The sequence below is a fragment of the Leptonotus elevatus genome, chromosome 3 (assembly GCF_054856555.1).
Source record: "Leptonotus elevatus isolate MCC_2025b chromosome 3, RoL_Lele_1.0, whole genome shotgun sequence".
NCBI classification, from domain to species: Eukaryota; Metazoa; Chordata; class Actinopteri; order Syngnathiformes; family Syngnathidae; genus Leptonotus; species Leptonotus elevatus.
In genome coordinates, this window is record NC_141241.1 from 29,232,231 (window position 1) to 29,246,194 (window position 13,964).

General features: G+C 44.5%; 1 protein-coding gene across 3 annotated transcripts in view; it reads left to right on the top strand.

Annotated features, from left to right (window-relative positions):
• Positions 1 to 13,964, top strand: part of arnt2 (aryl-hydrocarbon receptor nuclear translocator 2) — a 132,448-nt gene that overhangs the window by 85,282 nt on the left and 33,202 nt on the right. The window lies entirely within an intron of this gene.

The window sequence follows — 13,964 nt, forward strand, 5'->3', positions numbered from 1 at the left end:
GAGGCTTTAGTCAGCAAACTCCAAACCAAAACAGTTATTGTATGCCACCGAACGCGTTGCCTTCGAACGTGCTCCCTCATGGAGGTCTTTTTCTCTCTTTTGACTCCTGAGTCGCGAGCACGCACAGTGTTGCGTTTATGAACTCGGACATAGCAAGACTCAACAGAACATGACAGCTTTGACACAAACCCTCAATTATAATAAAGCACAAAATAGTTTGTTTTAATATGCAGTACAGTACTTAAAAAAACTAACAAATTCCTTCTATCTTTAAGGATTTATTAGTTTTGTTTTGTTTCATTTCAGCTGCATACCACATTTTGTATGTGTAGGTCCATTTACTGCTTTTAAATTACACATACTGGCGAAGCAAAACATAGCATTTTGGATAAATGTTAACTAAAACAAAAATAAAAAATAAAATAATACAAGTATTCGTTTTAGTTCAGAACAGTGTATTTTCCTAATTTTACTCATCTGATTTTGCTACTTTCCAGCACTACATTTAAAAAAGTCCCCAAGAAGAGTGAAATATTATAAATAGTTTCATAGTATTTATGCTACTCTGCATAGTTTTTAGTTCAATTTTAAAATACACTTAAGATTTACAGCAAAAAAAAATTCTAAAGCCACAGTATCACCATCAATTTGGAGACATGTATGGTATGGTACAAGCTGCAAAATCTAATCAAAGTTCAATGTACTATAATCTTAATTGTCTTCATTATTAATTTGTACATACTTTTAAAGAATTCAAACTGTAAACAAAAAAAAAAAAAGTAAACTAATGATGGTTTTAATAAGAGCAGCTGCTTGTTGTTGAAATATGCTGCTATTTACATATCGTTGCTGTCCTATATCCTTTTTTGTCATTTTTACGTTTATGAGATGAAATTGAATGCAGACACCCCCAAATGTTTTTCACAGGACAATATATTCTGATTCGTCAACTAATCGCGACTACTGTTGGTGATTAGTCGACCATCAAAATAATAGCATCCTAGGCCACCAAAATGTTTGAGAGATGAGGAAATGCGTGTGTCTCACTCCGGGGTGTCAAGCGACCCGCAAAGCATGTCCCCATTGAAGCACCTCTGTACGCAGATGGTCGGAGACGAACAATCTCCCCCTCCAGACCTTGGTCTGGAACTCGAGCGTGGTGGAGGGCTTCTTAGACTTTTCTTTCTATCTCCCACTGTAACGCTCCCACCACCCGGTCATTCGGAACAATGGTCTGGTGTCCTCCAAGGCTGGATCATGGAGCCTAGACAAGGCATCGGGCTTGGTGTTGGAGGAGCCATTTCTGAAGTTCACGGTAAAGTTGAACCGGGCGAGGATCAGCGCCCAACAAGCCTGTCTGGAGTTGAGTCGCTTGGCAGTGCGGATGTAGGCCAGGTTCTTGTGGTCCGTGAAGAGTAAATTGTTCCTTGGCCCCCTCCAGCCAGTGCCTCCACTCCTGCAGAGCCAGAACGATGGCCAGCAACTTGCGGTTACCCACGTCATAATTAGCCGCAGCAGAACTGAGGTGCCCGGAAAAGTAGGCACAGGCGTGGAGCCTGTGGTCTCCGGAGTCGGATGCGTCAACCTTGACAACAAAAGAGAGTTTTGGATTAGGATGATTCAACACCAGCGGACATGTGAATAAATCTTTGAGTTTGACAAAAGCGGACTCAGCTTCGGGGCTCTATTTAAACTGCACCTTATTTGACGTGAGCCTTGTCAGAGGTCCTGCTCTCTGGATGTAATTTCGTATGAAGCACTGATAAAAATTATTATTATTATAAAAATTAGCGAAGCCAAAAAAATGCTGTAACTGTTTCCCCGTGGTTGGAGTTGGCCAGTCGATCACTGCTTAGATCTTCGCGAGGTCTGCTCTTAAGTGACCCTGCTCTACAATAGACCCCAGGAATTGCACTGAAACAGAATGGAACTCGCATTTCTTGGCCTTCACATAAAGTCGGTTCTCCAGCAAGCATTGTAACACCATTCTGACATGGTGACGTTGTTCATTGAGATCTTTGGAAAAGATTAAGATGTCGTCGAGGGAGACGAAACAAAACTGATTGAGCATGTCCATCAACACATCGTTTATTAGCCGTTGAAAAACGTCTGGGGCATCGGAGAGTCCAAAGGGCATGACCAAATCTTCAAAGTAACGGACTCTTAAATGCTGTATTCCACTCATCCCCCTCTTTGATCCTCACTAAATGGTATGCACTCCGGAGATCCAATTTTGTGAACACCGTTGCAGTCAGTAAGGGAGCGATTGCTGAATCCAATAGTGATAGCAGGTATTTATCTTTGACTGTAATGTCATTAAGGCCCTGGTATTCTACACACGTAGACATAAGGTTTTGTCCTTCTTATCAATGAAGAAGAACCCGGCACCCACCGGCAAAAGCGAAGGGCAGATCAAACCGCTAGCTAGTGACTTAGTTATGTACTCGTGTGACGCTTCCTACTCGGGTTGGGACACCTGGTACAGTTTGGGATTTTGTAATGGGCATTTGGGACAAGGTTTATAGCGCCTATCTGGATAGGCGTCTCTCCGGAAACTTGGTCTCTCCTCACTGGCTCCATGACCGCACCGACTCCCACCTCTGAGGCATCCATTTCGACTATAAATTGTCTCTACGGATCTGTGTGGACAAGCACTGGAGCGGTAGTGAACAGATAGACCGATAATCGGTCCGGCAGATAATCGGCGCCGATATTCAGCATTTTATGAATATCGGCGCCGACGAATCAGCGGCTGTTGACTCCCTGCAGCATTGGCCCGCCCACAGCACCATGTGATTGGTTGCTCGTGCATGCAGCCAAAAAGCATCAATTAGCTATTAGTCCGGGAGCTAACGGCTAGCTCGCGGATTAACGGCTATAGGTCAGCCGCAGGCTACCTTTTAGCGGTGTAGCGATAATTGATGTTGTCTTTTTGGATGAATTGGTAATTTGATCAGCGCTTGAGGAAGTCGTAATGTCCTCAATCGCCTATAGGGGCACCACGTTCTGTTTACTTTCAGTTTTGGAGAAACACAATAAATAAAATCCAAATCCTCATTTATTCATAATTTGAAGTCGCCACATTCAATGTTCGTGGTTCTTTGTATTATTAAAATAATTACTAATCCACTCGGACACAAGCACGATTGAGACTGAATAAAATTTAGAAAAACATGCATTTATTCACTACGGTTACACATACAGAATCAAAACACTGCCTACCTAACTATCATACGGTGACAAGAAAGGGAATAAAAATGAAGCTAATAAAAATAAGAAAGGAACAATTAAACAAGGTAGAAAGGAAAGGTTTGATTTGCCAAATCTGTGAGATATTTGAAATGGAAGTTGCACCAGCGATATGTCAAATTGGCTATGAGGCGTGCAAATTACTGGAGTGAGTTGAATCGAGCTAGCGGAGGGAAGGTCGATTGAAGAAAGGAAAAAATTGCTCCCAAAAAGGCAAGGAAAAAAATAAACATATTCCACAGTGAGATGAGGTGCGACGCAGCTCGGGGCTCCCGGCAGATGAGGGGTGGTGGCACCTCGGCTCAAGGTCGATAGCGCTTTCAGGCGAGGTCGGGGGGGCTTCAGCCGGAGTTGTACTCTCGGCGCGCGAGGAGGTCCGCGTCTCAGGTGCCCAAATCCAGCTGCTGAGGCCGAGATCCGCTGCGTGCCTGCATCCCGAGGGAGACCAGCCGTTGAACCAGCTCGCGCCGCGACAGGACGCTCGGAGGATGGAGCAGGTACGGGTTCAGTCCAAACTGTGGTCGCTGGGTGATACACGGGGTCACAGAAAAATTCGTCTGCGACTTCGTGCCACCGAGGTGGGACGAAACACAAAAAGGGAGAGCAGAAAGTCTGTCTGGCAGGTGGTGGGCGCCGGGGTTTGGAGCACGGCGGTGGTTCGGTGCGATCATAAAGTCCGAGACTCTTGGTCGTTCAAAGAACAGAGATGCCACGTGGTTCAAAAACGTGGCACGGCACCGGAAAGTCCTTTTGTCAGTTCTGGGCCAGACGAGGTGCAAAAGAGGGCCGGAACAAGAGCACTGAACGAGGTTCGCGCCAGCTGTTTTAAAGTTGCGGGGCGTGTCCGTCACAAGGGTGTGCGGGCGCCATCCCTCTTTTGGCTCAACCCAAGTCAGAGACTTTTAAATCACTTATCAAATAATTAATAATTTGATTTGGTCAGGCTGGCAAGTCAAGTTCTTCCAAGCAAAACATGTTATCGTTACACATATAAACTAATAACGCATCATGAGATCATTTCGTTCTTTCCGGAGTAACTAAATAATTTCTGAATTGACAATCATCATTCCTATTGAAATACATATGACATTCCTTTTCATAGACTTAACATGACGTGAAACATTCAGTTGTGCGTAAGTTCACTTGTATGTGATGAATTTCTTATGTGAAATGTGTAAGATTGCTTTGTGAGTATAGGTGTTTCATGTTAGGGCAGCTCCGGTCGTGACGAGTTGGAGGCACTCTGTTCACGTGCAACCTCCAAGAAGGCTGGAATGTACTGACCAGGATTCCAACGGACCTTTTGGCCCATGTTGTTTTATGACTTCGATAAGAGTTTGCAGACTGCCAGTCTGCGATGTCAGCAGGGGTGAAGATGATGCTTTCCGATAAAACTTCTCTGATGCCATAAACTCGTGGTTCTAGCTGGCGACAAACAAACATTCACATCCTAGTGAAATGGCCTGGGGTTGACTTTAAAAGAGTGTAATCTCTTTTCGATTGTTTCTGGTTTAGGCGAAAGGGGGAGAACGAAGGTATCTCACCCCAGACTGAACGCACATTTCCAAGAGTGGAATGTTAAGGAAAGGAAGAGACGAAAAAAAAAAGGATAATGACTGGTTTAGAATTGTTACAGCGGCTATTTGGGCGTTATCCCGGGGTTAGCGTGTGGGTGAATGGTTAGCCCGCGAGCTAACAGTTAACCCGCGAATTAGTGACTATTTGGGAGTTGGCATTATAGTTCGTGCAAAAGCTGATGGCAAACAAAAAACCTTTAACATGTTGCAAATCACAAAAACTGTTAAACATAAACATGTGCTAAAGGCATTTCAGTCAATGCTGGAGTTTTTGTTATTAAACATTTTGACACCAACTTTTTTTTTTCCTGCAAATGTATATTGTGTATGTATGTATATCGGCTTTCGGCCTCCCTGACTACCGATAATCCGTATCAGCCCTGAAAAAAAGCATCTCACTTGAAGGGCACCACTGTAGACATAAGAGGAGCTGCAGTTTTTGATGAAACGGCGATAGAAATTCGCAAAACCAAGGAAGCATTGCAGCTCCCTTCTGGACGTAGGTTTAGGCCATTCGGTGACTGCAGTTGTTTTGGCCGGGTCCATCTGGAGCTGTCCCTCAGCAATTACGTAGCCCAGAAAGGTGGTCTTGGCGACATGGAACTCACACTTTTCAGCTTTCACAAAAAGTGTTGTTTATGTTCAGAGACAGAACTGGAGAAAATCAAGATGTCATCCAGATAAACGAAGACAAACTTTCCACACAGAACGTCGTTTACCAGGTCCTAGAAGACAGCGTTAGTTTAGTCAAGCCAAAAGGCATGACAAGATATTCGTAGTGCCCCCTGTGTGTGTTAAATGCGGTCTTCCATTCGTCGCCCGGCCGGATTGGGACAAGATGTTATGTAATTTGGTAATATTGGTGGCTCCATGAAGGAGGGAGAATGCTAAGTCTATCAGGGGCAAGGGACATTTATTTTTGATAATTATTTTTTATGGTGATGTCATTCAGACCACGATAGTCAACACAAGGGCGGAGGGTCTCATCCTTTTTGTCCACAAAGAAAAAAACAGCTCCCACCGGTGACGAGGAACGCCGGATGATACCTGCTGCCAGTGATTCGTTAATGTAGGACTCCACTGCTTCTCGTTCTGGCCGTGAGATGTTGTAGAGCCGGCTGCTCGGGAGTGGCGCTCCAGGCTGGACGTCGATAGCGCAGTCGTATGGTCTGTGTGGGGGCAGAGAAATAGCATAGGGTTTACTGACGACCCGGGCAAGATCATGGTAATCAGTAGGGACACAGGATAGGTAGGGCGGTTCTTGTTTGCTTTGAACACTGGGTGGCACAACAGCAGATGGCAAGCAATTTTCATGGCAATAGTTGCTACAAGAAGTGATGTTGGGCACTGTCCAGTCAATGAATGTTTTGTGGAGCTTCAGCCATGGCATGCCCAACACTATGGGAAACTTGGAGACAGTCAAACACGTGTAAACTGATTACCTCTTGGTGGTTGCTCAAGAGCTTTGGTGGAACTGGTACTGTTTGTTGTTTGACATGAGAGATCAGTGCACCATTCAAGGCTGTGGCATCCAAAGGAGTGGTTAAGGTTTGCAGGTCTATGCCCATTTGTTTCACCAGGTGGCGATCAATTAGGTTCTCATCAGCGCCGGAGTCTACAAGGGCTGACACGGGCAAAGACAGATTACCCCAGCATAGGGTGGAAGAGAGCAAAAAACGATTAGAAGTGGAGGAACTTGTAAAAGGAGTCACCAATACGTTCCCCATTACTGGTGAGTCAGTCCTTTTGACCGGGAGGCGCACTTAGCGATGTAGTGGCCGCTGGCTCCACAAATATAGGCACAGGTTAGAAGAACGTCTGCGCACCCTCTCCATGTCCGACAGACGAGCGCGTCCCACCTGCATAGGTTCACTGCCGGTGTCCGGGGGGCGAGGCCGTAGCCCGTGGCTCGGGAGAGGGATTAGATATGTATGGCCTAGAAGTAAGTGGGTGCGTGGGTGGAGTTTGGAGTTTAGCATTGCGCTCTCTTGCGCTCCCGAGGGCGACAATCAAGCCTTATGGCCAAGTCAATGAGCGAGTCAAGACTGCTCAGGTCATCTCTCAAGGCCAATAAGTCCTTGAGGTTTTCGTTTAAAGCTGCCCGGAAAGCTTCCTGAAGCGCCTCATCATTAAAGTTGCTCTCGGCTGCAAGAGTCCTAAAGGAAATCGAAAACTGCGCCACGCTACGAGCACCCTGACATAGCGGCATGAGGCGTCTTGTAGCCTCCCTGCCACGGACCGGGTGGTCGAAGACTTTTCTCATTTCCTGCACAAAGGCAGAATAGGACGTGCAAGCAGGGGACTGTTTTTCCCATTCCGCTGTGGCCCATGCGAGAACCGTGTTACGGACACAGCCTATGAGGTAAGCTATCTTAGTGTTGTCGGTAGTGTGTGATAGCGGCTGCTGACTGAACAAGTGAGCATTGGACCAAAAAGGGACAGTAGGCTCCTAAATCACCATCATAAGGGGCAGGCATGGGCACGTACGGTTCTTTAACAACATGGGGGAGAGGAGCAGTGGGCGTGGCAGGTGCAGCAGCAGCTACAGATTGTCTATGTGTTTGAAGAGATGTGTATTGCTGCTGAGGGTTGTGAGGGCTTGTGAGAATTCCTTGTACCTGTCCCATCAACAAGGTTAGGGCATTGTCATATTGATCCAAAAGGAAACCTTGTTCGGCCAGGGTCTGATGAATGGGGTTGTCATTTGCTGGGTCCATAGCTGGCCAGATTTTGCTGTCACGGTTCCGGTTGCCGGGGGACCTAAATGCAGAAACGAGGATGAATGAGTTGATAACGTTTTTTATTGGAACAGGGACGGATAGCCTGGAGAAGGGTTGTGTTCTGTTGTGTGCTGAGAGCTGGGTCTGGGCGGTGAGGCGTGTGCAGCGTACAAGGAGTGCGGATGTCAGGCTGGAAACAAGGATGGAAATGCAAGTAAGGTTAGATAATCAAAGGCCAACGTTAAATTCCAAGGAGTGACTGGATGTACGAACTCATTGAGATGTTCTGACAATCTTGCAGTGTGGTGGAGTCAGAGGCCAGCTTAAGTAGAGTAGCTGATTGTGATTGGGAACACCTGCTGCTCGACTCCAATGCACCACACCTGGAAGGGTTCAAACACACAAGCACGCACACACATACAGGAAGCCGGGTCCGCAGACCTGACAATTCCAGTCTGTGTGTTTGAACCGATCCTGCAGCGCAGTGTCTGTTCCCTCAGGCCACACTTTTGTTTTCACTGTGGGTTTCACGCGTTAAATAGGTGGTAAGTACATGGGGAATAGGAAAAGAGAGGTGGTCTGATTTTCCTATGTAAGGGAGGGGTGTTGCTTTGTCAGACCCTTTAATGTTTGAATAAACATGGTCCAGTGTCTTGTCTCCTCTGGTGGGACAGGAAACATATTGGTGAAATTTTGGAAGGACTGTCTTTAAGTTGGAATGATTAAAATCACCAGCAACAATAAAAGCAGCCCCAGGATGTGTTGCTTGATGTTTGCTAATGGCTGCTTGTAGTTATTTCACTGCAAGCTTAGCACTAGCATCTGGTGGTGTATATACAGCAGTGAGAAAGACCGATGTGAGATCTCTTGGAAGGTAATAAGGTCGACGTTTTACCATTAGAAACTCTACATTCAGTGAGCAGTGTCTCTCAGCGATGGCAGAGTTGGTACACCAAGCATTGTTTACATAAATGCACAAACCACCGCCCCTGGTTTTACCGGAGCCATCTGCCGTCCTGTAAGCCCCATAAGTGTAACATCCTGCAAGCTCAAATAGCACTGTGAAGGTGAATGCCTTCAACCACGTCTCGGTGAAAATCATTATGTTTGAGTCCATAATCCTTTTATTGCTGGTGATGCGAAGTCGTAGTTCATCCATTTTGTTGACCAGAGACCTCACATTGGCGAGAAAAATGTTGGGCAAGGGTAGCCGTTGCGATGTTAGCTTTAGCCTAGCTCGTGGCCTGCCACGCTTACCCCTCTTTTGTTTACAATCTCGACGCCGTCTGCGAGCACTTCCGCCCGGCCGTGAAGAGTGAGCAGGCTCTGGTGTCCTGAAGATCTCAGGTATTTGGGGGAAACAGGCGATAAAACTGTCGAGGATGTGTGGTCCTATGTCCAAAAGATCCTGTCTGCTGTATGATATTAAAGCAATGCTGGTCTAAATAAATAGTCCAGTGAGGAGCATATAAAACACCGCTAGTGCAAAATCTAGAGAGACGCTGAGCCTCGCGTTGTACACGCGCCGCCATAATGTTGTACTAATCAAAGACTCGCTTGAATTCAGCAAGGAAAGCCGGAAAAGAAGTGTGCAATACTGGTTTGGCATTCCTTACCGCCATAGCCCAAGTTGCTGTTTACCCATAAGTAAACTCATCATTAACGTGACTTTGGTATTATCTTGAGAATAGGTAAAGGGTTGTTGGTAAAAAATTAAAGAGCAGTGTTGAAGGGATTTACCGCACAACCTGGGCTCACTATCATAGCTAGACGGATGTGGAAGACTTGGTTTGCGAGGTGGGACCCCCGATGTGTCCCTGGGCGAAACATGCGCGGATAAAGCATCAAACTGGGTTGCTAGTGAATTTACTGCCTCCTTCAGATCAGTCAAGGACTGCTCATGACGTCCAACCATCTGTCCTTGGCTGGCCAGGGCACGGTGTACCGTATTTGAGTCTGTGGGATCCATATGGTCGGCCAATTCTGTTATGTTCAGGAGGGTGGTTCCCAAAAGATGCAGACACCAATAATAGTGTTAACAATTATTTATTTGTATGACAAAGTTTCAACTGAAGGTGATGCAACATTAAGGCGCACCCGCACTAACATTGACATGACAAAGGTGCTTGCATCAGCCAAAGCTAAACATGGAGTGCCCAGTAAGTTACTAAACGGTTTGCGCGAAACGTACTCACGAAACGTACTCACGACTAGACGAGGCAGTGGAAACTATACCAGAAACGGCTAGAAGGGATCATAGATCAAAAGACGTGGAGCTACGTAGCTAACTATCAATGGGCTGTTAAGGCAAGTTGATGAATAGTCCGGCAAACTGAATGTGTCCTCCGCTGCCCTCTTTATAGGCTGTGGTTGCCTCTTATAGGCTGCTGATTATATCAAGCAATTTGCAACACAAAGGCTACAGTCTGAGAGCACAAACATGACAAAAATAAATGAGTAAATGTTGGTATATAGGTAGTGAATATGATTCCCCTGAAACCATGAATAAACTTTTTAGTCGCTCAATGTCACATGACTCGCTGACCATGTTTTGGCATGAACTCAAGTCATTCTTTTAAATTCTTTGTTTGTTTAATGGCGACACTGAACAACTGCCAATGTAAATAAAGCATGAGACATCTTCACATGTGCAGAATTGCAAGGTAGGCAGACAACACTACACAGAGCAACATTTTCGTAAACAAACTCAAAACACAAGCACAGTTGTCTCTGGAAAATGTGTTATTATTTTATTTGTTTTAATTTGCCGTGTTTCCATAATGACGCATGTAGTCTATTTTTGCAGCTATTTCTATTTGTAACACATGTGTCAACATGTTGCCTACTATTGCAGCTTTGACACAACTGCAAGGTGGTCTCTAGTCACTATATCAACTTTATAATCACTTTAGTATTATGCCTTGCAAAATAAAATACTAAGCATAATATCCATCCATCCATTTTCTTATCCGCTTGTCCTCACAAGGGTCGTGGGGGGCGCTGGAGCTTATCCCAGCTGGCTTCGGGCAGTAGGCGTAGTACACCCTGAACTGGTTGCCAGCCAATCGCAGGTCACATAGAGACGTACAACCATCCACACTCACAAACACACCTATGGACAATTTGAAGTGTTCAATTAACCTGACATGCATGTCTTTGGAATGTGGGAGGAAACCGGAGCACCTGGAGAAAACCCAGGTAAGCACGGGAAGAACATGCAAACTCCATCCAGGAAGGCCAAAGCCCGGACTCAATCTCACTTCCTCTGCACTGGGACAGTGCGGACGTGCTAACCAGTCAGCCACCGTGCCGCCCATTAAGCATAATACTATATTATATATTACATAAATAATGTCTGTATGATACAACACAGTTCTACACCATTGCAAACTAATTCCTAATAATAAACCCATTTCAAAACTAATGTCAGTGCCAATCCAATTTACGGCCACACTAACCTGAGAACACCTGGTCTCGTCTAATTGATAGATTGATTGATACAATGTCAATCAGCAGTTTCAAGTGTTTCTTTTTAAATGCAAGGTTCCTGATGCAGCTCTTTTATTGCATGTCATTATATTGTGAAGGTGTGCCCAATGTTTTGGAGAGTGACTGTATTTCTGGGTGGGTTGATAATCTCTACCATGTGACATGTAAAATTGTTGGACAGTAGGGGGCAGTAGTGTTATTGTAGGTAATCTCTTAGTTATGGTATGAAAGTGCAATTATGGAGTAAGTGAGCCCCCCCCCCCCACCCACACACACACACAGGGAAACCGTGTGGACTTGCTCATCACTTACATATACTCAGATTGTTTTCTGGCCAGTAGGATTCCTGGCATTCTAAGTAATGTTCAACTTTCGATCTTTCTTCCGCTGAAATGAAGTGAAGATTTCAGTTAAGTTCATTGACTGTGTTAGGGGTGACCTTGGTATTACAGAGGCCTGGCCAAAGTATCTGAATGACCCTTGCGACATGGGGATTTTTGGAAGTGTCACTGCCTGTCACCATAGAGAGTAATGAGTGGGTGGATGACTTGTGAGACCCAACGAGAAATCAGTGTTTCCCACAGATTTGAAATCTACTTGGGTGGTTGAATCTCCGGCTGGGGGTGGACGGGGGGTGGGTCTTAGTCCTGTTACTAGCTCCTCTAGCCTCACGATCCACAAAGTGACGGCGAACTAACATTACATTCGGTATATCCGGTCATGACACTTTTTATTTTTATTTTTTAAAATATATTTTAAATAAATTTTCTTTAACTCTTTGACCGCCAAAAACATTTAATAACGTTTAGTAAAATCCAAATGAGTGCCGCCAAAGACGTTCACTATGTTGTTTTTTGTTTTTTTTAAACGGGTGGAGGAAAGCCTTGGCAAGCTGTGCTGAAAGTATCAAGCAGGTCGAGTTAGTATAATGACTATTTTTGGGCACTAGATGGCAACGATGACTCTCTTTGGACAAGATCGGGTAGGCGTCAGTAGAAGATGTGAGGCGGAGCTAGGGTGTTGAGGGGAGAATGGCTGAAGAAGCAAAAATGGCGACCGGTTGCAAGCAGCTCACGCTTGAGCATTTTTTTCAAAGACGAAAAGCATCGACCAATGCTAAAGAGCACATTGATGATGATGATGATGGTGACTCCGAGGTTGACGCCGAAGTTGGAAGCGTTGACGCCGAAGTTGGAAGCGTTGACGCGGCGGCTTCGATCGCGTCGTAAAGCCTCACCGGCTAGCGATGCTAACGGCGGAAAACGAGCACTTCTGCACAGGCGGACGTTCAATCGGACGATGAAGAGTACCCCGAGTCCAATGCATATTCATCGGAGGAGTGGGTACAGTCTGATCACGGAGAAGACACTGGTTCTGGACTACGATGCCACCATGAATGGAGTGGATAAGATGGTTCAGAACATCTCTTAGCACCCGGTATAGGAACTGAAGGACATGAGGAAGCCAGACGTAACACCAGGTCACCGTATCATGATCCTGAGAGTAGACTTGATGACAACATGGCCAAACACACACTGCAGTATATACCTGCTACTCCCCGGAAAAAAAGGCCGGCAAGAAAGTGCACGCGAAGGGACAATCGCAGTGAAACTAATCTGTGGTGCAAATCCTGCTGCGTCCCCTTGCACGCAGGGGAGTTTTCAATATACCTCACAAAAAGAAAAACTGTGTAGTTGAAACATCCACACAATTGTAAATAGTACCACAGTTGCACACAATCGTAAATAGTTTGCCAAATTGTTACACTGTTGAATGTAAATAAACGTATTTTGCTATCAAAAAACACGTTTTCATTGTTGGTGGTAGTGTTTTACAGAAGTAAAGCACTGTTTAGATGTTTGTGGCATCATTCATGGAAAAAAAAGTGTCAAATTCACTAGAGTGCATGAAATAATATTGTTTCACTAAAAGCTTGATTTCTCCGTATTTTGGTCCTAAACAGCATTTGGGTGAAACTAACCTATTTTCTATTGTTGATTACTGAAGAACGGAATAAGGTAGAAACAAACTTTTTTTTTTCTGATGAAAGATGAGAATTCAATCTTTCATTTGGTAGTATCTGTGTTTCCATAGTCCAAACACAACATTTTCTGTGGACCTTGAAAGATCAGTCAAAATGCTTAAATCAGCTGGCACCCACACATCCTCTTTTCTGAAAATGCTTGGCAGTCAAAAAATTAAAAAAATCTTGGGTGGTGGCCAGTTTACTTGGGTGGCCCGCCTAATTATTAACATGGTGTGAGAAACACTGAAGAAATGTCTAATGCGATTTTGAAGTTAATGCTTCAAAATATCGGCACACTAAACATTTTGAAAAATGTCCACACTCACATTTTCGTGTGAATTCTGTTTAAATGGTAATATAATAATGCTATTTGTATGCTATATGTCATTTAAAAAAAGAAGCTAATTTAAAAATATATATAATTATAACAACATATACTGTGGCTGTACACAAGTAGCAGCTCAAAAATTTGATTAATGAACACAATTGTGGTTAGCATGGTGGCGTACGGCAGCAGTGTTTTTTTCAAATTATTTTGTTTAATCTAATCTTTGTGATTTAGAGCAATGAGCTAAAGATTTTTGCCTTACTCTCCACAGTGTTTAAAGGTATACTTGACTCATTGAGCCATTTTCAGCAGTCAAAATCAAAATATAATATTTTGTCTATAATTAATGTGGTAACTTCATTATTTTTCATGTACAAATCATGTACAATACCTTCAAAAAAAAAAAATATTCTACTTGCTGTTAACTGATGATGACATCACCTGTGCTGAGGAAGTAGGTAACAACTAATAATGGCTCATTTTACTGACCAAACCCAAACAACAGATGAGCCATGATTGGTCGTTACCTACTTCCTCAGCACAGGTGATGTCATCATCAGTCGACAGCTAGTGGG